The sequence below is a fragment of the Ambystoma mexicanum genome, chromosome 12, assembly GCF_040938575.1.
Source record: "Ambystoma mexicanum isolate Mex_15411 chromosome 12, UKY_AmexF1_1, whole genome shotgun sequence".
Classification (NCBI taxonomy): domain Eukaryota; kingdom Metazoa; phylum Chordata; class Amphibia; order Caudata; family Ambystomatidae; genus Ambystoma; species Ambystoma mexicanum.
The window spans coordinates 694986634-695009085 of NC_090936.1; the positions used below are offsets into that span (position 1 = coordinate 694986634).

Here is a 22452-nt window from a genome sequence, read left to right on the forward strand (position 1 = left end):
TCATAAACACACGAGTTATACCACCATAGGCACACTGGCAGAAGGCAGCAGAGTAAGCTCTCAGTGGCCTGTCAGGAACTTTCCATCACCTGCAAGCACTGATGTGGCTGGAGGTCAAAGGTACAGTTGCACGCCTTGTTCTCATAGACAGGAGTGTAAAGCCATAGGTTCCTAACTGCCTGAACAAGACGTCAACACAAAGGGGAGAGTAAAGCATGCCCTTTGGCCTGATTCGTTATTTCCGTGTCATTTCTGTAGACATGATGAGAGTTTTGCAGGGCACAGATCGAGATAACTTGAGTAGGAATGCCTGCATGGACATTGACGCTTCATTACAGGAGTACTCCATTTGATGATTAATGGCATGTCATTATTAACATCACTAGTCAAAGAGTTGCACATATTTTAAGGAAATCCTTTGACATTTTGTCATCATTGGAGGTGAGATTCGTAGGTTTGTGTACGGGAGATCACTATCCCTCCCCCGATGAGGAAAAGAAGTTCAAAGCGGTTTGGTTTGGGGCAAACATGTAAATCAATGAAGATGTTGGGCTTCCCCCTGGGAAAGAAGCTAATGAAAGTATCATTACTGCAGAATAACACATTTACTTGTTGTAGAAGGGCCAAACAAATGAACAATAAATAAATAAATAACAGTTAGTAAACCCCAAAAACACACCCAAGCTAGGGACTTCGGCATCAACATCAGCATTTTGAACTTGAGGTCAGCAAATAGGCAGCTTGTCATTGTCCATGAGCTCTCAGAGGACTTTGACATTGAATTCCTGTGTTTAATGCAAGCATGGTTCAGTAGTAACTATACTGCCTTGGTTGACACATTATTGCCTGTAGGGTATAAAATCCATGCAAGCAACTACCTGAACAAGTCTGGCATGGGTGTCAGCTTATCTCTGCTCCTTACATATCCACTACAAGGATCACTATGATTGCTGCCTTATAGCATGATGTCTTCGCATGTTAGAACCCAACACTTACCTTACAATTTCACTATCCACAGATCTTCCAGTGACTCAAACCTGTTCCCCACAATGACCTAACCATAGAGCAAACCTCCCAGCCATCTCCAACAAGATCCTTATTGTTGGGAATTTTAATGTCCACAAAAACAAATCAACATCATGCTTCCTGAGCTACGTTGATTTCATGGACATGGGTGTGTGGTCCACTGCACCTCCCCACCCGCCATACTGGGGCTCATACCATGGATCCTTTTGTTTTGGCAAACCCGCCCCTGTCCAACTTCCTTAAGACCCCACACACCTTCATCGGCGCGACACCTGCTTCTCGCTAATCTGGCCAGAGGGTACATTTACTGCACCAACACCACCCCTCCCACCCTCCCCCCACGGGATACAGAGTTTTCCCTGGACACTGACATGACACTGATCTCACCCTCTTGAAACTGAAAAACAGAGCTCTGGAGAATCAGTGGTGAAAAACCAGAGCAAATGATGATACTCAGATCTACATGAGACACTTCAGGGGCTAATATGCCAACATCAAGTGGAAGAAACCACTTTGCTCCATAATCAAATCATATAGGATCTTAGAAGAAGTCTTTTGAAGGTACGACGTCCATTCATCGACATGCATTTTTTTGATGATTTTTTGTCAATTTTTTTCCTATGGAAAAACCCATTGAAAAAATAGGGAGCTGTCGGGAAGGGTAAATAAGTGGTGGGGCGGGGGGGTCAGGAATAGTGTTAGATTAATTGGGGGAGTTTAAAGAGGAACCCCACAAAACGAATAAAGAAATTCAATGGGGTTTTTTCAGAGAGAAATAAAATGGGCAAAAAACCCATTGAAAAAATGCATGCCGATAAATGAACATAGAACCCTTTTGAATCTACAAAGAGCTGAGCTTTCCTGCACACTTGCATGACTGTTGCAACTGCATCTCAAGATCTAGCCAACAATCTGACTTCCTTCCTCGTTACCAACATCAATGCAACACAGTCCAATAGTGCTGCCCATCTGAGATCCTCTTCCCCTCCTCTAATGGAAGATAAGACTCCTTCTCCACTTTCAAACAGCTAACACATACAGAAATCATTAAATTGATGCAAATCATTTAGGAGTCATCAAACAGGCCCTTCCCTTCCCAGCTAGCAACATTAAAGACAACACTGCTTCCTTGACTTCTTCATTGTACACCCTGTTCTGTAGTTCCTTCAGGATAGACATTTTGCCCCATACTAAAAAAGGCACCTCTCTCTCCCCTATTGAGGGACCCAAAAGACGATGCAGCAATCCTTTCCAACAATGCCCTATCACAAACCACCATTTATCAGCAGAACCCTCAAGAAACCGGCCAATTATCAACATCTGGATTATAGGAACTCTAACGCTCAGCTCTACGACTACCAGTTTGGTTCTGGCCCACCAGAGGGACTGAATCAGCCCTACTATTCGTGAGAGATAAGCTTTTACCATTTCTTGACAATGACACCCCAGCCATCCTCATTCTCCTGGACCTGTTGGCCACATTTGACCCGGCCAACCGTGCTTCCCCACTAAAATGCTTCAAAAGTTCATTTGACATTAATGACAGCACTCTTATGGGGATTTTGCCTTTCCTCCATGACAGCGAGAGAGGCAAGTAAGATAGATCCCTTTCCACTCCAAGCTTAATTGCACCCTCCACTTCCTTAACATGTCTCACACGGTTGAAGCAACTGGCGCTATGGTTCTTTCTTGGCTACATCACTGTAACAGCCTCTACCCCAAATGCCTCACTCATCGAATCTATATCATCCAAAATAAGGCTGCCTACAGTCCATATCACCTACAGTCCATATTACATAAGCCTTAAAATCTCTATCGAGATGCGTGCCACTTTCAGAACTCTAAGCGTTATTGACTAGATTATGGAGGTAATGGACCAAGTTACTGCAAACTAAAGACTAAAACATTACTGTGCCACAATACTTATATGGTTGGCCAGCTATCTGTTGCCTTCTATTAGTCAGAGGTGTGATTCATAGGCCTGTGTACTAGATATCACATGCCTCCCCCTTTCACGAGGCTCAAAGCGGTTTCGGGCAAGCATGTACAGAACATTAAGATCTGGGTATTCCTCACACAGTGGATAAGAAACAAATGATAGTCTACCATATCAGAATACTTTTTAACAATTAGTAAGGGCCCTGAAACACATTTACATTGTGAATTAAACCTTGGAACTCTGGATTTCATTTAAACTCAGAATGCACTCTAGAGGCCATTGATAAAAGGTCCACACCAGAATTCATATGGAGGAGTTGTGAAGGAGCTATAATGAATGTTCTCACAGTAGAGATTTAAACCATTGGAAAAGGTAGCAGCTGTTTCTGTGTGTCAACTGCAACCAAAGAGTAAAAGAGAAGAGTATTACATATGGGCTGGGGAGCCTGTGCTGATCCTTGTACTGTGCCAGGCGCATCTAATCTATATTAGCAGGTGGGAGAGTACCGCCAGCCAATCAGTAGGTTAGTAAAGTGAGCTTACACTGCCAGTATAAGCCATTGTTCCATTCCTCCATACAACACCAATCTCCCAGCCACCATGTTTTTTCCTTGCTGTTGCCTCAGCCCCTTTCTCCACCCAAGACTGCACCACAGTCCCAATGTCCCCTGAAATCTGCCCTCAACTCCAATAATGCCCTTTCCTCAATACCACCCATTACCTCTGCTGCTGCTGCCTCCCGCTCTGGTGTCACACCCCACCTGCTCGCTGGACGATGTGGAAACAGAAAAGGGATAATGTCCCTTTTGTGTTTATCTGGTGGTCAAATTTGTTTGTAGCTTTTTGTTTCATCAGAAATTGGCACGCCAAGCCATTTTCTCATTGACCAAAATAATTCAAGAAGAATTTTTAAGAAGTATGTTGGCCAGAATTGCTATGGTCTTTACAACCTTAGTCTGTGTTGGGCCTCAGTGGTAACAGCTTGGAGACCTTGCTGACAAATTCTCTGGCTGGGGGGCCATTACTACCAAAGCCCGGCCTGGACCTAAGTGGTTAACACTATGGTGAGCCTCCTGAAGTTCTGGAAAAACTCTGTGGAATCCTTGTAAATTTTCTTAAGTGCCTCTCCCAAGGGTGGGGGGCAAATCGTCAGTCTTCAGACAAGTGAAGAGCTTCGAGGGGATAGCTTTAGTCCTTGGAGGAATTGCCAGTACCCTTTGTTTTGTGCTGTTTCCTTTTCAATATGGAACCTTAGAAAATGTATCGTAGAAGGGTTTAACCATGGAGTGAAAATTCTACATTGGGTGATATTCCTGAGTTAAAAGGGAATATTCACATCTTACCATGGAATTAAACAGATCATTCAATTACCTTGAGGCAGCTTCCATCACTTTCCTATTGGATCCTTTTGGCTCTGAGCTCTCAGTTCTGGGTGCTGTCACATCATAGGTAAGGTGAGGTGATATAAACCTGGCCACCCGCCTTAGAAATTGTCAGTCTCTCCGTTATAGTAAACCACTGCACAGAGCTACTGCATTTTGGAGTGACAATGTTGATGAAGCACCGCATTTTAGTTTAATGACCATTTCATTTTCAGGGGTTATGGACACCGAATCACAGGAGGGACATGTTATGTGCAAATGCTCCAGTGCTTACAAGAGACCTTCAATTCTGCTTGTAGTTATCTGCAAGTAGCTCTCCATTGAAATATGGTGGTGGCAAGTACGTGGGATACCCACTTAGAATATGCTAGGGAATCCAGTGGAAATTACATACAGGGCAGATTTCTGTATAAAAAGAGCAGTTCTTAAAGAGCATTGTGTATCATTTTATTTAATACCTTATAACAGGGGTCTGCCCCCTTGTCGATCTCCAGATGTTCTGGACTACTACTCCCATGATCCTTCACTATTCCATTGACTACTCTGGCTGGTGCTGGTGGTAGTTGCCGTCCAAAACATCTTTAGAGCCAACGGTTGCAGAGCCCTGCATTATATGTTACCCAGAAATGGCAGGCGCAGAGAGCAGATGTGCATCTTGTGTGCAGATATGTAAACACAAGTAGGAGAAGGTTGTTTTGATATATGTTTAATATTTTAAACAGAATTCCACAGATTAACCAACTGGGTTTGGATTTTCTTCTGATGGCCCAGCTGTGATGTCAGTTCCTATTAGCATATTCTCGGGAGGATAGCTCAGCGGCAACACGCTCACCTTGGAAGCAAGAGGACACAGAGCAACACATGTTCGATCCCCAGGTCCGCGCTTAGAAACCTCTGGTTATTGAGCGCGTTATAAAAAGTCCTATCATATCATATCACATTTTGGCCCGCATTCCATAGCAATTTGTAATATAATGTTCAATATCTGACGTACAGAGCACTGTGTTTTTTAAATGGATCTATGAGAACATTTCTATAAAAATGAAACATTCAGTTAAGGAACAGAAATCCTCCTTGGTGGTGATGACACACCTGATAAATATTAGATACCCCACATTACTGACAAGTTTCCTCTAGGTTCTAACAATCTAAATGTATAGTCTTCAATCTTCGTGTATTTAGGACCCAGTTACGTAGATGGATGGACCAATGGCATGTGGACATTGCCCATTTTACTCCATAACGGTCAATCTGGCATTACCGATTATGTCATGTTACTGGGATGTATACTGCCCACTGCTACCTTTTGCATGGTCTCCTGGCGCTGCAGCAGATCGCAAAGAGTTTGATGGTCATGGGGGTTAGGTTGGTGGGGGGAAAGGGAATATTCAAGGTAGCTTTACTGCTGTGTTGATGCGCGAAGTTCTCAAGTGCCCTGATATTGTGTGCGTGTCTGTCTCAAGGTTTATGTCGACTACGTATAGGGATTTGTGTCTGGGTGGGAGGCTTGTGTGGCTCTGGTGCTAGGGTGCATTGGGGTAATGATGGTGGCATTTAAGTTGGTAGTAGAGGTGTAGAGGTCTGTTTGATCTCTGTAGGGAGGGATTTTAAATTGCTGTGTGCAAGTGGCATAGTTGGTCCGCATGTAGTGTGTTTGGCATGAAGAAGAGAGTGCTAGCCTCTGCACTACGCTACATTTTGCAATATGTAAAAATGCGAGACCATTTTCAGGACGGTCAATTTGGTGTTGCAGATGCATGCAAGAGGGCTAATGTGTTTAAACATGTACCTATGTCATTAGAACTCCAACTATAAAATAGCATTTTCCCTCCAAACAAGGACTGTGAGTTTACAACGGATACCCAAGGGATCAGTGCGCATTATCAAATAAATAAACAAACATAGAAGCAAATGAGCAAAACATACCCACCTGTACTAGGGTAGAAAGCCGGTGTCACAGCCTCTCAATAACAATAGCACTAGTAAAACTATAATACTTTCATAATTTCCTTTCTTCTGTCCAGGTCAAACAACAAAAGTAGCATGAGAGAAGGGAATTGTGTCAGGTGTTGTCTGAAATAACTTACTAAAGGCAAGGTCTGACTCCAAAATACGTGCTGAGAGCGATTGCCTCGTTGTCAATGGACCCATGCCATTGCAGGCACTTTTATACTATTGTAACATTTTATCCAGTATTGCTTTGCATGATGGGACTTGCCAGTTCCACTTTTTCCTTTTTAAATAATAAAGATACAAGCTACAGCATGTAAAGTGCAGTTATTGCACATCTGCATTTGTGTCCCACTTAAAGGCAGCCTGATCAATTTTGATTCCTTTACTCTGGATCACTGCCTCCCCAGTCCCTTTCTTCCACAAGCTGAAGTGTCTCTTCTTCGTACCATTCGGCGCCCTTCGACCAGGGCTGATAATGTTTTTCATGGGGGGACAATAGGAAAGGTCCTGGTTAGACAGTTGGCAATGGCAATTTTAATTCAGGACAGTGACTTAGAAGAGAGGCCCTCTGCAACATATGAACTCACCAAACTCTGACAACTACCCTGCCGACTGCTCAGTCGCGTCAGCTGTGCTGAACTTACTCTTTCTGAGAAAAGCTTATTTTCTACTGATTGGGGAAGGGGATCAGTGTTTACATAGGTTATTGTTTCAGTACTTACATCTGCAGAATCCTGGCTATGAACCCTACCTTCTAAGTAGGACCGTTGCTACTTTATTGTGAAGAGTAGGATATGTTAATTATTAAGCTCTTTTCAATGTTGTGTTACATGTTATTTTATTATTTTTCCTTTAGAATTAATAATAGAATCTCCCGATCCAGCCCATCCCCACAAATCGTGGGTGCCATGCTACAACCCCAAACATCCCTGGGGCTATACTCCTACTGCCCCCCCCTCCAACTTGTGATGAAAGGAGTCTAAACGCAAATATGCAAGATGAGAGTGACCACAAAACCAGATTTTAGGAGGGTTAATGGTTGCAAGGCAGTATGAGCATTATAAAAGAATCAAAGGACACCAACAATATGTAGTGAGGATATTCCAAGTCACCTCGAAGTTCTGAGAACTTGTGAAGGAGATCAGCCTCTCTCTGGCATGCTGCTGCACTGTGTTGACAAACGTTGCTGGCAACTTGAAATATATACATTTGTGGATACCCTAAACCATATATAGCACACTTCATCAATAATACCCGTGACTTCAACTCTTCCTAGAACACAGAATGCCATGCGGTATGGTTTGAGAAGGGTGCTTCAAACTTTTAAAGTGAAGTGGACAATATGCTATTGTTTAAGGGAAACCCCTTTGTCTCTATCGGATACACACTACGCTCTCCGATTAGGTGAGGTCTCTAGCATGATCAGTTCTCGCTAGGGACTATGACACAGTATAACTCACATCTCAAACCATAAATTAGTACAGGAATACCCGACCACTCGCTGTAAACAAATACAAGAGACTCTGAATAAGGGGCTTGTTAGCATCGGAGTACCAGTCCTCGTATCTAGGATGTACTCCAATCTCAGATAGAACAGAACTCGAAGCAATTGCTCATCGAGAAGGTGTTAACCGATAAGCAATTGCAGACTCAATTAGACACAGGGATGACCGTAGACCTGCAATCCGCTTGGCCCAGTAAAGGTTTGGAATCAGCCATTTCAAGAATGATGATACTGTTATGCCCGAAACATACGGCCAAGCATGGTAAACAGAACTAACTTCACACTAGACTGAGAATGTTTCCGGGAGAACAAAAGCACTGAACCTCCAAATTAGGGAGAAACGGTTACCTCGGCAGGCACTGGAAGGTAAGCAAGAATAGGGGACCACTTCCAATTGCATAGATACTGGAACACACACCAATATTCTGACCCTCTCCTCTGCACCAACAAACAATAGAACGCAACTATATTCCTCGAATAATTCGGCCTAGCTGCACATATAAACGTACACCACCATGAACACCCAACAATCTTCAGAATGCAGCTATCCCCCACAAAGCAAATCGTCCTAGCTGCACACAATATCAAATACAAGTAACTCCTCAGCCAGAATGCAGCTACCCCCATGTCAATCGGCCTTGCTGCACATATACGGCTGACCTCGGACAACCTCCACACCACTCCTAGCATTAGAATTCATCTACCCACCACAAACATTTTGGCCTGGCTGCACACATACAGAGTGCACCCACGCACTACTTACTGCCCTACTCTCTCCACTGACCTGGACTTCGGTCCCCAAAGGCGTTCAACCCACCGTGCTTTGGCATCATACCAATGGAAAAAAGACACTATACAAATACCCAATAACATAACATGACATAACTTCAAATATATTCAGATTTACATGATTAGAGAGAATTATTAATTCTCGTATGGGAACATTCTAAACATGCCTAGACAATAACTATGATCACGGCAACTTTTTAGTTTTTTTAAAATTATTAAGGTTACAAATAAATATGTTGATTTACGGTAAGAAATGCTGAATGTTCACCCTTTTCATTAGAGGAGTACTTTCCAAGCAGCCAAAGAAAATTATTTTAAAACGATCCAGGCAACCGTTTACAAATTTAATATGATGTCTGTTAGACTGTATGTAATTTTCCTATGCAAATCTGTTCGAATTACAGTAAGATACCTAAAGAGCATTTTGACAAATATGCAGTCAATGCAATTTTCATTCTGCGTGAATATAGGCCACCAGTCTGCTGCAGGTTACAAAGGGTGGTGGCCAAACTGGTCCTTAGGAACAACATCAGGTTGTGTGCCAGAGATGCACAGGTCTATAAACCTAAGGAGATTGTCTAGGTGAAGGATGCTGTCATAATGTATGTATTTCTAAATGCCGAAAATAATTGGATTCAGTAGATTTGGAGTATCTGTTCCTAGTTCCATTAAGTATGCAAATATATCCAAAACTGACCAGATGACCATACTTTCGATACAGCAAACCCATGCACAGAAATACAATGGGGCTGCCATCTCCCACTTACTCTTTTTGTGCTGGCTTCTGAAGCACTGTGGAATATACTGAAAATAATGGGATCCAACAGGCAAGTAGGTCTAGGAATAGACAACCTTCTGCTTTACACAGGGAGCGGGTAGGAGTCCTACCAAGAGGTTAGAGAACAAAGACAAGACGTTGTGTAGTCTGGACGAAGGAGGATGCAGGGATAGTGTGACTATGGCAACCTTTAAACAACATTATGAAAGAGAAGATTTGGCATTTACGCTCCCGGAATTATATCAGTGTGCAACACACCTTCAGCATGTTACACAATGGGTGAGTGAGACTTTGAACCCGAAAGGGAATTGTATAGGTGTGGGGTAAAATTAGGTACGACTTGACTATATCACCGAAGAACATCTCTATGAGGATTTGAAATAAAGTTGATGAAGTTCAGAAGGGATACCTTTCATCATATGCTAGATTGCTATTACATTAGGTTTGATAAGTTACCTGAGCAAAGACGTGCTAGATTCTATCAGAAGATTCAGCAAAGATAGTGCAGGTGCATCCTCTGATGAAGAGGCGAGAGCCACTGTAACACGGAAGGCAGCTTCTTCTCAAACAGCAACCATCAGTAGACAGTGGAGGGGAAATTAGAACTGTTGAAAAGTCTGTTCACAGATGAGCAAACTTTCAGGCTGAACATTTCCTCCAGATTATTCACACGAGTTGGATTGAGGGTCCTGAGTAAAGGTCCATCCTTTGCACCTCTTAGGGCAAACAGTGAAGTGGGGGTTCTCAGGTACAATATTTTTCACTGTTCAAATCACTTCGGTTGAAGTTGCGCTTAGAGAACGATCCCACCATCACCTTGGTTGTTGACGAAACATGTTGAATTCAAAGAACGTAGCATGTTTTGGCCACAACCTGGGAGCAATGCCCTCCTTATCATCAATGTTGTAATAACTACAGTGTCACACTTGAATTTTGCAGGTCATATTAAACAACATAACATCAAAGAAATCGAATGTGAAGGCACGGCTTCCGTTATACATGACACCAGTATAGTAATAAAGAGTGCTGGCAAACGTGGTACCATATGGATATGGATAAATCTAATCTGGAACTATCATATCAGCTTTCTGAAACTAATATAAATGATTCTCCATTACGTGACCCTACTGATCGGATAGAGACTATCATTCAAGAGTTCATTCAAGTGGGATTGAATTTCAATTACATCTTTGAAACTGCAGCTAAATGTGTGACAAACAAATCTTCAGACATCTATATTATACTGGCTGTCTACAATCTATAAGCCTCTAATCTGACTGGGCGACCAATCATATCCCAGTGTGATGGCATTTTAGAGTCATTGGGAACAACCTACAGTGAGTATTTGATGATAACGTTTGATTCAGCTGCTCCAGGTGCCAGACATTAGTGGTGATTCAGGCTAAGCACAAACAATAATTGTCTGGTTTGACTGGAGGGGGAGTGGGGTTCTTGCCACAGTCCTCTTGTGTGCCTTCAGAGGCCAGTGAAGCCCATAGGCCATCCATTGGAAGATAGGCAGATCAGGAAGAAGGCCTGGCTAGTAGATTTTTAACACAATAAAGAGTAGCTGCCACAAGAGCAAATAGCTAGTTGGTGATGGATAGTTTGTACCCTGGGGACACTATGGAAACTAAGAATGGAGCCCCTGGTAGAATGCACCAACATGCTTGCCTAGGGCGGACAACAACAAACAACTGGAACCTACTCACAAAGCTGGGTAAATTTGACTTTAATATAGTATGAGAATGGGTGTGCACATTTTACCCAGGAAGAAATTCAGTGTCAATAGCTTTCAAGCCAATAGACCTACATCTAAAGTTAACTTATTTCTTTGAAATGTGGCTCTTTTTTTCTACACAGATAAAGATGTGGTAGAAATACATGCTTTGAGTGTCACTGCTAAAATGATAACATCCTGCATCCTATTAAAGGAATGGAGAATGGTGAGTTCCTATATCTTCTATACATCAGATCTCAACATTATAAGTACGCCTTTCGCTGATGTCCGTTGGGGAGATACAGCTGCAGCACACAGTGTACATATGCATATGCAGGAATGGCGTTCATTGGTACGTTTTACACCTGAGTTTAGAGCTCATTGCCTCATTGATATCTATACTTGCATTTGGGCTTATATAACGTGAGTCTAGTTAGGGAGCAAAAGAGCACTGAGCAATGTTGTTTGAGGATTAAAATAAAAGCATACGCTGGTCCCAGGTGGGACAAGTGCGTGCTGTGGATCTCAGAGACCCTGGCCCACAGTGGTGGTTTACTTCAGGGAGGGATCGCACGGTATCCCACGTGTTCCATAGGTACAGAAGAGTCTTGAGGTCTTTGCTGAACTGCAAGAGCATTGGGGGCAATCTTGATTGCAACTGGGAAAGTGTTCCAGTAGGCTGTTGCATAGCAAAGAAACGTCTGATACTTGTTTTTTGTTTGGGCTCCCGTTTTGCCTAAAGTTTTGGCTTGACTTCTGGAGGTGTGTGTGCCACCTGAGCTGATCAGTTTTATTTTATTTAATTGTTTATTATAACACGCCTAATACCGTACCTGAATTCGGTTTCTAAGCGCGGATCTGGGATTCAAACCTCTGTTGCTCTGCGTGATCCAAGACCAGTGAGTTGCCCCTGTGCTATCCTCCGTTTTGTAATGAGGATGGTGGGTATCCAGGTGGCAATCAATTGCCTTGTATGTGGTACAGGATATTTTGAAGAGTATCCTGGATTGTGCATGTAACCAGTGCAGTTCTGTAGATCTGGTCAAATTTCTTTGATCCTGTGATCAGGCATGTAGTGGCATGTTGAACTGCCAATAGGTGGGCTAGCTGTGTGGCTGAGATGACGGCGAGTAGGGCACTTTCTCTGTCAAGGTGTGAGATTTCCGGGGCTTGGCCCGCAGTTCAGAAATGCTCTGGTAGAACGTAGGCTTTTATCTTTTGTACCAGCTGATACCATGCAGTCGGTTTTTTTTGTTTGTAATGTGTTTCCAAAAAGAGAGGCAGCAATCAATAGTGAACCCAAGTGATAGTGCATCTACGGATTTCCAGACACCCGTACACAAGCTTAAACTGAATGGGAAGTATTAGAATATTTAGGAGCTGAAGAACGTGTGTGGTATTTTCAGTGTTTAGTTTAACATAAAAAATGTGTCATTAACACTTAGTATTGGGGGACTAGAGTGAGTTAGATATGTTAGGCCACGGACCACAGAAGTGCTGTCATAGTGGCAGGCGCACAAACACTGGCAGATTCAGAAAATAAGCAGACTAAAAGCTGTATGTGAAGGAAGGATTTGTGGTGTGCAGAGCAATGTAACAGCGTGATGGGCCTTGAAAATGGGACACTGTTTGTGCTAAGCTGGAGGGAAGGAAGGAAGGAAGGGTAACGTGACAAATGCAACATTGGAAGGAAATTCTGCTAAGCGGAACGTTGGTCAAAGGTCGCAAAAGGGGCAAGATGGGTGCTGGAAGGTTCTGGCATGTGATGTGGTTAGAGGTGACGTTCGGGAAAAGGTTGGGAAATGTTAAAGAGAAGGTACCAAAACATATGGAGAGGAAGGTGTTGAAGGAGAGTTTCAAATAGAGGGAGAGTAAAGGGGGTTGGTCAGACTTCCTGGGGAGAAGGGTGGGCTTTGTGGCTGGAGATTTGGCAAGGATCGTGCGCTGGGCTGTCGATCAGTGTAGCTGGGAGTTGAAGCAGATGAGGGAATACTTTGAAGGCCGTGGTTCTACTGCAGGGCAGTGTCCTGGCAGAGAAAGGTCGGGACGTACCTAGCTGCACGAAGGGAGTTGGCGAGCCAAGGACGAGGTGTGTTCCTAAAAGGCAGAGAGTCCAAAAATTCTTCAAGGGGGGGCAGTTTAAATAGGCAACAATTAATTAGGACACATCCTACAGGCTAATTAGCGAGGTGTCAGACTGGACAGGAAGTGCATAACTTCCTTAATCTTTATGTACCACTAAAGGAAGAGTCAGGCTATTTCTTTCAACAGAAGTCAGCCCAAAAATACAGAGTATCACTTGCTTGAGACTCGCCCCTTTCTGCTTTTGCTTACTACGTCTGTTCCCTTTGGTGAACTGGGAATTAATGGAGGGATAATGGTTCTGACCTCGAGTTGGAAAGAAGAGCAGGACCACCACTGTTCCACAACCAGGAATAACCAGACCTCAATTATTTTATGCATTAGACTTCAAATCAGGTTTACATTTATTGTTGGCTGGCTCTATACACATGTTCGTCATGGAAATAGTAATTAACAAGGCACCTGCAGGTACTTGATACTTATGTCAATACACTTATCACATGTCCAAGCAGACCAGACCTCTACTTTAGGAGTGGCCAAACGTGTTTTCTTAAACGAGTTCTTTAACTCTTCATATCGACAGAAGAAATTCACTCTGGAAAAGTCAACTGAAAGCACCCTGTTCAAAGCTGAATGTGTAATACAGCCCAGAAACCACTCATCAGCGCTGGGATTCACAAGCCCCTATACAGCACTAAAGGGTTGTAATGACCTGGAAGTGAATCTGAGTAGTTGACTCTTGCCTCAAACTGCTCTCCCTCTCCTTGAATCACAATTGAGTCATGTAATGCTACATGGATTGGTTCTAGAGGATGGTAATACCGCACATAGGCCACTTAAAAGCGCTGAAGAGGAACAGAAGAAAGCAGAAGGGGAAGCTGGAAAAGTGCAAGATAAAAAGGGAGCAGTAGCAAATAAATGAGTTACTTCCTTTCCATGAAATTAGGATCTAGTCTGCACCTTAAACCAGAGTCTCTATAACACACTGGAAATGGTGGTACAATTTAATGTCCTGCTCATTGATCGGGAGGTTTCTAATATAACCAATACTAGCTGTCCCCAGGGATGTCATTTAGGGGTCGCCAGGGGGCGCACCTGTGACTCCTTAGGTCTCCCTGGCTACCCCTGTGGTCTCCCTTGCCACCCCTAAAAATATATATACATATTTCTTTTAAATGTAAGCTCCTGGGCTGTGGTCAGTGCCATGTGGCTCTTTGTTTCTGGAGTGGCTGGCTTTCTTGTTCAGGCCTCTTAAAATAAATAGGGCGCTTCACAAGTGTAACACTATGAGCAGTGACCCTAAATAAGAAAGAATAGGAATAACAAATAATCTGTCTTTCTGGAATTCTATACAATAAATACTAGACTCATTACAGCGTTATTTCAGGCACATTTCAGGGGGTGAGTCACTGAATTAGCCTGTTCTTAAACACCTCAGCTCAGCCTTGCATCCTTCTGAGGTCGATAAATGAGTACCCACACAGGTTGGGTGTTACTGTATGTATATTTGTTCTATATAAAGTGCTTAAGCGTAAGTGCTATATAGTAACACATCATTATCATTTGGCCTTTTGACGTCTGCTTGCATTCACAGTAATTTGGTCATATGGGCCTATACACACTGATGTTAATGATACCTATGGCGATCCATTCTTGTATGAAATGCATATCACATTATAGTGATATTGTTACCATATGTTCGTAGTTTACTTCAAAACAATATGTGATGCCACGTCCTATTTTGTCAAGAGGAGAAAGGTCATGTTCCATTGCTTCCTGTGATGTCACTTCAGGTGGGGTCAAATGACATAATTTCCTGTGATGTCATCAGAGGTCAAGGGTCGTGTGATATCACCTCAGCTGTCCTTCCAAAATCCTAAACCGCTGAACATCATTGATGCATGTATGATGATGCACTTAAAAACCAACTCATGATGCCATAAAACACACTGTAACCAGCCCCTATTCAAGAAAACTTCTGGCCAAGCGGAGCTCAATCCTGGGCTTGCACACTCCTCTCATGATGCAGTTGACACGCCTGAATGACTATGCCTTGCATATGTAGTGATGAGTCCCCATTCTTTGTACCACTTCAAGTAAGATTGCTCACACATTTATTTATTTTTATATACAGGCAGAACAATGCTCTTTTGATGACAAAAGAACGTACAATAGATAAGAAATCAGATTTGACTGGAAGCAGTGAGCTTCTGTGACATTCTGACCAGGTTGTGGAGGGGAGTAAATAGAACAGTCACCGGGGAAATAGATAGATTAAGGACAACCAACCTTGGAAATGTTTAAGTGCTGGCAGGTGGTACGGCCAGCTGTGCTCGTGATGTGACCATGATGGGTGAAGTGCTAGCGTAGAGGCAGAGGAAGTGAGGGACAGACGCAGGTTAGAGACGAGGGGACATTATTTAGCTAGCAGGTAGAGGAGTGGTAGGTTAAGAGGGTAACTCAGAAGCGAGGAGGTAGACTTTTAGTTTGGTTTTGAACAAATCCATGTGGACTGTTTTTCGGATGCCCGGTAGGAAGAGAATTCCATGCAAGAGGATAGATACCGTGGTGCCTTACCGTGGATAGATTTGTGAACCAGGAGAAGAAATTCAAATCTGGTCCTGTTTTGCATAGTCAGCCATCCAGCCTGTTGACGGTACGAGGAAGTAGGTGTGAAGTGAGGGAGTTCAAAGAGAGTCCTGGTAGCTGCCCTGAGTGCTGTCTGCAGATCATTTGTTATTAGACAATGAAATAAGGAAGGATGAAGGGCTAGGTCAGTCCTTCAAACCTTGGACCTACAACATGAAAACAGGAGTTCGGGGGTTAATGCTTAGCCCACTGGGCTATTTTACTGGCTTCTGTATGAAACTTTTAAATAAATAGGGATACCTACCAGAATATAATCAACAGCTGAATATATATATCTACTGGCAGCTTTCGATTTTGGGTTAGAACATCAGTGTGTGTTCTACGCTCCTCTCAAAACAGAAGCTCTTGGACAGGGGCCAGCGTGCACTTTAATGTATCATTATGAAATGGGCATTCCACTCCTTCATCTTCTAACTGGGATAACATTCTCCTGTCCTTTAACAGGGCGAGTGAACCCCGGTCTAGGAAGCATGCTAATTGGGGTGTATTTCTGTTTCAGGTTCAGTTCCTCCCAAGGTCAGTTTCCCGTGATACGGGTAACCAGAGCCCTTCGAGGATGGCCAAACTTTCATCACCGATAAATGACTAATCATTACTCCATGACAGGCTACCGGCTTCAAAGCTGGAAAGAAACCCAGGGAAATTCCACGATATTAGGGTTTAATTATCCACCAGAAGAAGTACGTCCAATATTTTTACTGCTGGCAAAAAAGGGGAGCTGTTTTTTAAACAAAATTTTGCTTCTGTCATTTCCTATCAGCGACCTTTCGTGCTCCTTATCAGAGAGTTGACAGATTTCACCATTTTCCAGTCATCATTTTTCCATATTGTTTTTAACGGCGACAGTGTAATGTGAGACCTCCCCCACGAAGGCCACATTCCACCCGGCATTACCAGTGTAAGAGGGGTAATCCTACTTCTGAGGCTAGCTGCAGGGTTTCCAGACTGCTGGCTGCAACACAAAGCATGGAAGCGGGCACTGCAATTGCTCAGTCCCATAACAAAGCTGAGTCCCGCTCAGGTTTGTGTTGTTTGGGCTCTACTGTGCTAAAAGCTGTACTCCTGGAAGACTGGGTAAATTAGAATTAGTAATTCTATAAAGGGTTTTAGATAAAGATTGTGATGTTAGGATGTTTATGAAGTGTAATATAAATTGATGATTGTCTATAGCTCAAATAAAATACAAAATAAAACGAAGACTGGGTAAAGGATAGGCACACCTTTTATTCTCCTGGTTTTGCTGAAGCCATGCAGAACTGAGATGCACCAAAAATATCAGTCAGGGTTCAGCCCTGGTGTGTGGCTGTTGTGCTTCAGTCTACTGAAGAGACAAAGGGCTCGACCTCTGTGGAGAAGATGGAGTTGCCAAAAACAATCCCTTCTGCTGCGCTCCCTCACACAGTCCCGCCCTGGCACCCTACTTCAGGGAGAAGATACTAACCTTTAAGCAGGCTGCAGCACACTGCAGCCACTAGCCTCCACGTTATTTTTAGTGATGGGTGTAAAATAGGTGGTTCAGGGATAGTTCGTATTTGTGGAAATAACCATGTCAGTTAGTTTCAGACCACTAACTAAAAGTAACAAATATGACTCATTGGTGGGTCCAGTCCTGCCCCAGGTGTCACCAGCACCTTAGAAGACCAGGGATAGGATAACTCTACAGACTTGCAGAAAGGCCAATTGGCTTTTGGGGACTCCAGAGAATGAGCGGCTCCAAAAAGGATTCTAAATTGTTCTGGTTCTCAGATCCTACCATTACCCTACGCCTGCACTACTCTATACCCTCCGCAGCCTAAAAGAGGGGTCTGCTGAAGTGGAATTGGCTCCTGGCGCCACTCACTAACCTTTGCCAGGTCCAGTCTATGTCTGGCCCATTCTAAAGTGCAATGAGGGATCAGCAGACGAGGACTGCTACACAAGACAGCAAAGGAGGAGGGCCGGGGGGGAGGAGGGCATCAGGGGGGACAGAAGCCTATCTAAAAACATTGCATCTAATAAAAAATAATGTGACTCAAACCGTTAGCTAGTGTGGGCGAGCTGGTGGAATATGAAAATGCAGACCTGCAGTGCAATTATTTTTACGCTAAATAGAGCCCTACGGGGGTTTAAAAAATCACCCTGTCTAAGACAACAAGAAACAGACAAGAGATTTGTGGAAGCAGATTTTTATCTTACAAGTGTCCTATTAAGTCGTGTTATTGCTTTAAGTATTTCATCTCAAAGTGGCATGGCAATAGCTAGAATAGAAAATTGATCTTAGAAAGGAGAGAAGTAAGCCTGACCACCTTTTTATGGTTCCATGTCATTTCATCGTGCAATGTTTTTTCGCTGGTTTTTTTTACCACAGATTTTTGTAATGGAAAAACTATCAAATGTTTTATTTTTTATTTTTGGGGGTCTCCCCCAAACCCCACATCCCCTTTAAATTGTTATATATTCCTGAACACCGACACCCCGAAAATATATTTTCCTAACCCCCTAAAAATTCTGAGTTTTTTTCATTAAAAAATCTGTGCTAAAAAACCCAGCAAAAAAACATCCTGCATTGAAAGGACGTCATCCCCTTTTTATATCTGCCTCAGACCCCTCTATTAAGTTTTGATCAATAGGCTTGATAGAGCTCATCTATATATATATATATGAACTACTAAATCGTGTATCTTTTAAACTTTCACTTGAACTGCTACAATGGCTTGAATACAAATAAGTATGTGGCAGAGCAACCCTGTGTGTTGCCCCTGTCAATGTTTAATTTGCTGCAGCGTGTCCCATTTATCAGCACTGTTTCTTTCCCTTGTCTATAAAGCACCAAAGAACGTAGAACTGAAGCCAACGTTATCTAGAACGCTCACAAGGTACTGCCACGTCACCCTGGGAAAAGTCATTTTTGCCATTGATGTGTTTTTGTTGAAAAATGGGGCCGAATGCAACATGCCAGGTCAAATGGGGCTACCAGAGCTTCTATAAATTCTGACTGTTCTTGGCATGAAACAAAGCCCTCCTTACCTGCATTTATTATTATTAGTTCTATTTGCCAAATGTCTCTTGACAATTTTGTAATCTTGATTTTAAAGAGATTTAGGCTGATATGGATGTGCCTTATTCTTGTTTTTCTCACTTTAGAATCAACAAGACAATGTATTCCTTCATGGAAGCTGGTTGTGAAGGTCTTTTCCCAAAAAGTATTAATGTCCTAAGCAATTCAGTGTGTCATAATTTCTTTCGGTTCCTTATAAAACTCTGCCGGCAGACTATGCAGGCCTGGCATCTCATTTTCTTTCAGTACTGTACTGACTTCCCTTTACTTAACTAGCTGCTAAAATAGCTCAGTGGGTTGAGCGCTCGCTGCTGCGATCTGAGTGTGATTCGCAGGTTTGAATCCCAGCAAGGCCAACTGGTTGGGTGATATTGTATTTCAATTTGTGCTCTGTAAAGTGCTTTGGATTAAGGCGCTATATAAAATAAATGCATCATTAACTACTGTCCCAAATGATGCTTTTCAGATTCTAGATAGGATGGAATCACATCGAGCACCTCTAAAATACTGTTTGTCTGGAGTTATTTGAATGACAGCTCTTTTTCATGCTATGTTACATAGTGTTTACTGATGAGCTCTGTTCCAGACATCAATGAACATGAGTTTCATCTTATAAACTGTCTATGCAACTGCGCCCTCTTTCCCCTCTGCCCCGCCAGGTTAGGACTGGCTCAACATTTTTACCCAGGCTCGTATATATACAGTTTTGCATGTTGTATCCTTCTCTGTGACATGTTTTTAAAAATCTTGTAACAACTTAAATCTTGGTTGTTTCAAACTTTTAACACCTTCTTGCATGAACTCTTCAAGCCCACTCTAGGCCCTCAGTATCTGGTTTCTCTATGAAATATATCTATTCTTTGTTTCTACCCACCGATACAGTAGCCAGTGAAAATAGCAGTGACAAAAATGCAGTCAGTGAAAATATTGTGGTGAAAGTACCTCTGCTGTGAAAAAGTCGGCAAGCAAAATGAAGTAAATAAATGCAGCTGAAAAGTAGGGTTACAGGTCATTTGGTCGAAAAAAAGGTTGACAGGACAAATGGTCGACGCAATTTGGTCGAAAGACAAATAGTCGAATTTTTTTTTTGTATTTTCACATTTTTTTTTGGGGGGGGGGGTTCCCCCCAACCCTCTTTTTTTCCTAAAAACCCTTTTTTTCCTAAACGAAAACCTGAAAAATATATATAAAAATTAAAAAGAAAATCAACCATTTGTCTTTCGACCAAATTGCATCGACCATTTGTCTGTCGACCAATTGTCTGTCGACCAAATAACTGGACAGCGAAAAGTAGCCAAAAATGCAGTGCTACTAGTGTTTAGTGGGCTTGTGATTGCCTAGTATAGGGTTATGATGGGGGTCATGGTAAGGATGGGGGTTAGGGTTAAGTTTAGAGTAACGATTTTGGAATATTAAGTGTCACATTAAGTGTTAGTGTAGGGTTTAAGGTAAGGCTAGGGCTAATGGAGTAATTGTTTCGGGTAAGTGTTAAAGATGTAGAGATAGAGAGGCTGGAGAGGGGTAATGTTGGCACAGGATGGGGTTAGGATAAAACCTAGTGGGTTAGGACAGAGTAAGGATTTGGGTAATAATAATATCATGCCATTCATATAGCTTATCCAAAGTGCTTAACACAGAACATTTTATATACCTTTATTGCTACACAATCAAAATTCAAATTCATTTTATCGACCTCGGAAGGATGAAAGGCTGAGTCAACCTTGCTGGGATTCAAACCTGTGACATACAGATAACACACAAATCGCAACAGTGAGTGCTTAACCCCCTGAGTGATTGTACCAGCTAAAGTAAGTGTTAGGGTTGTGTTTAGGGTAAGGCTAAGGTTAGGATAAGAGGAAGGGTTTGGATTAAGACAAGGGCTATGTAATTTGTGGTGAGCTGGTGATGGGGTGGGGTTAGATTCACTGTTCATTTTCTATTTATTTGGTGTTTTTATTAAGTGACTTGCAAATAAAATGCTCCAGCGCACTGAAGGGTTAGTGTTCGGTAAGGCTTCAGGGTAGAATAAGGGTTGTAATTAGGGTAAGGTTTAGGAATGGAGTATGGCTTATTGTGGACGCTTCAGTAGAGGTTTGGGTCCTTGTTTTTGGCGACCATATTCCGGGCAACATTTTCACACTTTGCATTGCTTATATTGAATTACTACATTTTTAAAAAATACTTTTTGCTGACTACATTTTCACATGACTACACTTTCCTGGGGACACTTTCACATAGAACCACTGATACCAGTAATACTGCCCGCTGTGCCATTCTGGTGGTTTACTTTCTACTCGTGGGCTACCCCACATATCATTCTTACCCCAACTCCCATTCACATTACTCCCTTGCAACGGGGTATAAACATGAATGCCATGGCTGCCATATTTAGCACCAGCATTCCAGTGCCATAAGCATATCTTTGGGTCTAAAATGTGTTTCTTGTAAATTATATTCATAATATTCCAGAGTACACTTTCTTCTCAGCCTATTCATAGCCCTGTTGATTTTCTACATCAGAACCCCCAAAGATGAGCTTAGTTTCCACGGATTTTCTATAACTTTATGACTAATAACTTTTGACTCGTCCTTAGGCAGCTGCATTAAATTTCCCCAAAGTTTGGTTCAACTTCATCCGACGGTTCAAAAGTTATAGCCTCAAGTCCATGGATTGTATCTCTCCAGGACTGAAATCTCTGCACTGGCTCCCAGTGGCTGTGAGGATTAAGTTCAAAACCCTCTGCATTGTCCACAAGGCCTTCTGGGGCATTGGGCCGCAATCCCTTCAACTCTCTCTTCCCAAATATCTTACTTCTCGAGCTCTTCGCTCATCCGCCTCCAACTCCCTCAGGGTCAGTCGCTTTTCCAAGCAACGAGTTGGTGGTCGATCTCTCTCTTCGGCAGGGGCCTCCCTCTGGAACAGATTTCCCGCCTCCCTGAAACTTGAGGAGAACCATCTCTGGTTCTCGGAAACACCTCAAAAGCTTCCTCTTTGCTTCTGCTTTCTCTCCCTCTCTCCCCTGCTGAAACTCCTGGTTGAAACTGCACTGGTTACTTGGCCTCCCTTCCTGATCTCGGGCCCAGGCCCCACCAATGACACACCTGCATTGCCTCCCTGGCAACCCCCGCACCTGGGGACTGTTCTCTGTATCCCTACAGTCCCCCTACCAGCACTTATGTCTGCACTTACCTTGCACTTGCCACCATCTGGCTGTTTTTATTTATCTTATTTATTCTACTACCCCATGTACTGCACTTTCCCCTCTCCCTTCCCCCTTGCACTTTTCCCTTTCCCCCCTCCCATGCACTTGCGCGATCTGAATGACACCTGGCCTAGTAGGATCGTTGTCTGTCTTCCCACTGTGACCCCCCTCCCTCACCTCGTCGCTCCTTGAAACACTTGTGTATAGGCGCGTTATAAATGCCGTATCATATCATGTCATAGTGCACCCAAATGAGACAGGACACGTGCAGTCTTTAAACAGGTGCACAGTGGATTTGCATCCGTTTTGTTTTGGGAGCGTTGCAAAGAGAGGGAGTTGTTGTATTTTGGGTTAGTGTAAATCAGTGAAGCCGTTTTTTTTAAAATCAGAC

The 22452-nt window shown here is 42.9% G+C and overlaps 1 protein-coding gene across 3 annotated transcripts in view; it reads right to left on the reverse strand.

The window, feature by feature from the left end:
- CELSR1 (cadherin EGF LAG seven-pass G-type receptor 1) overlaps positions 1-22452 on the reverse strand; it is a 526468-nt gene that overhangs the window by 331868 nt on the left and 172148 nt on the right. The gene's annotated exons all lie outside the window — the stretch shown is intronic.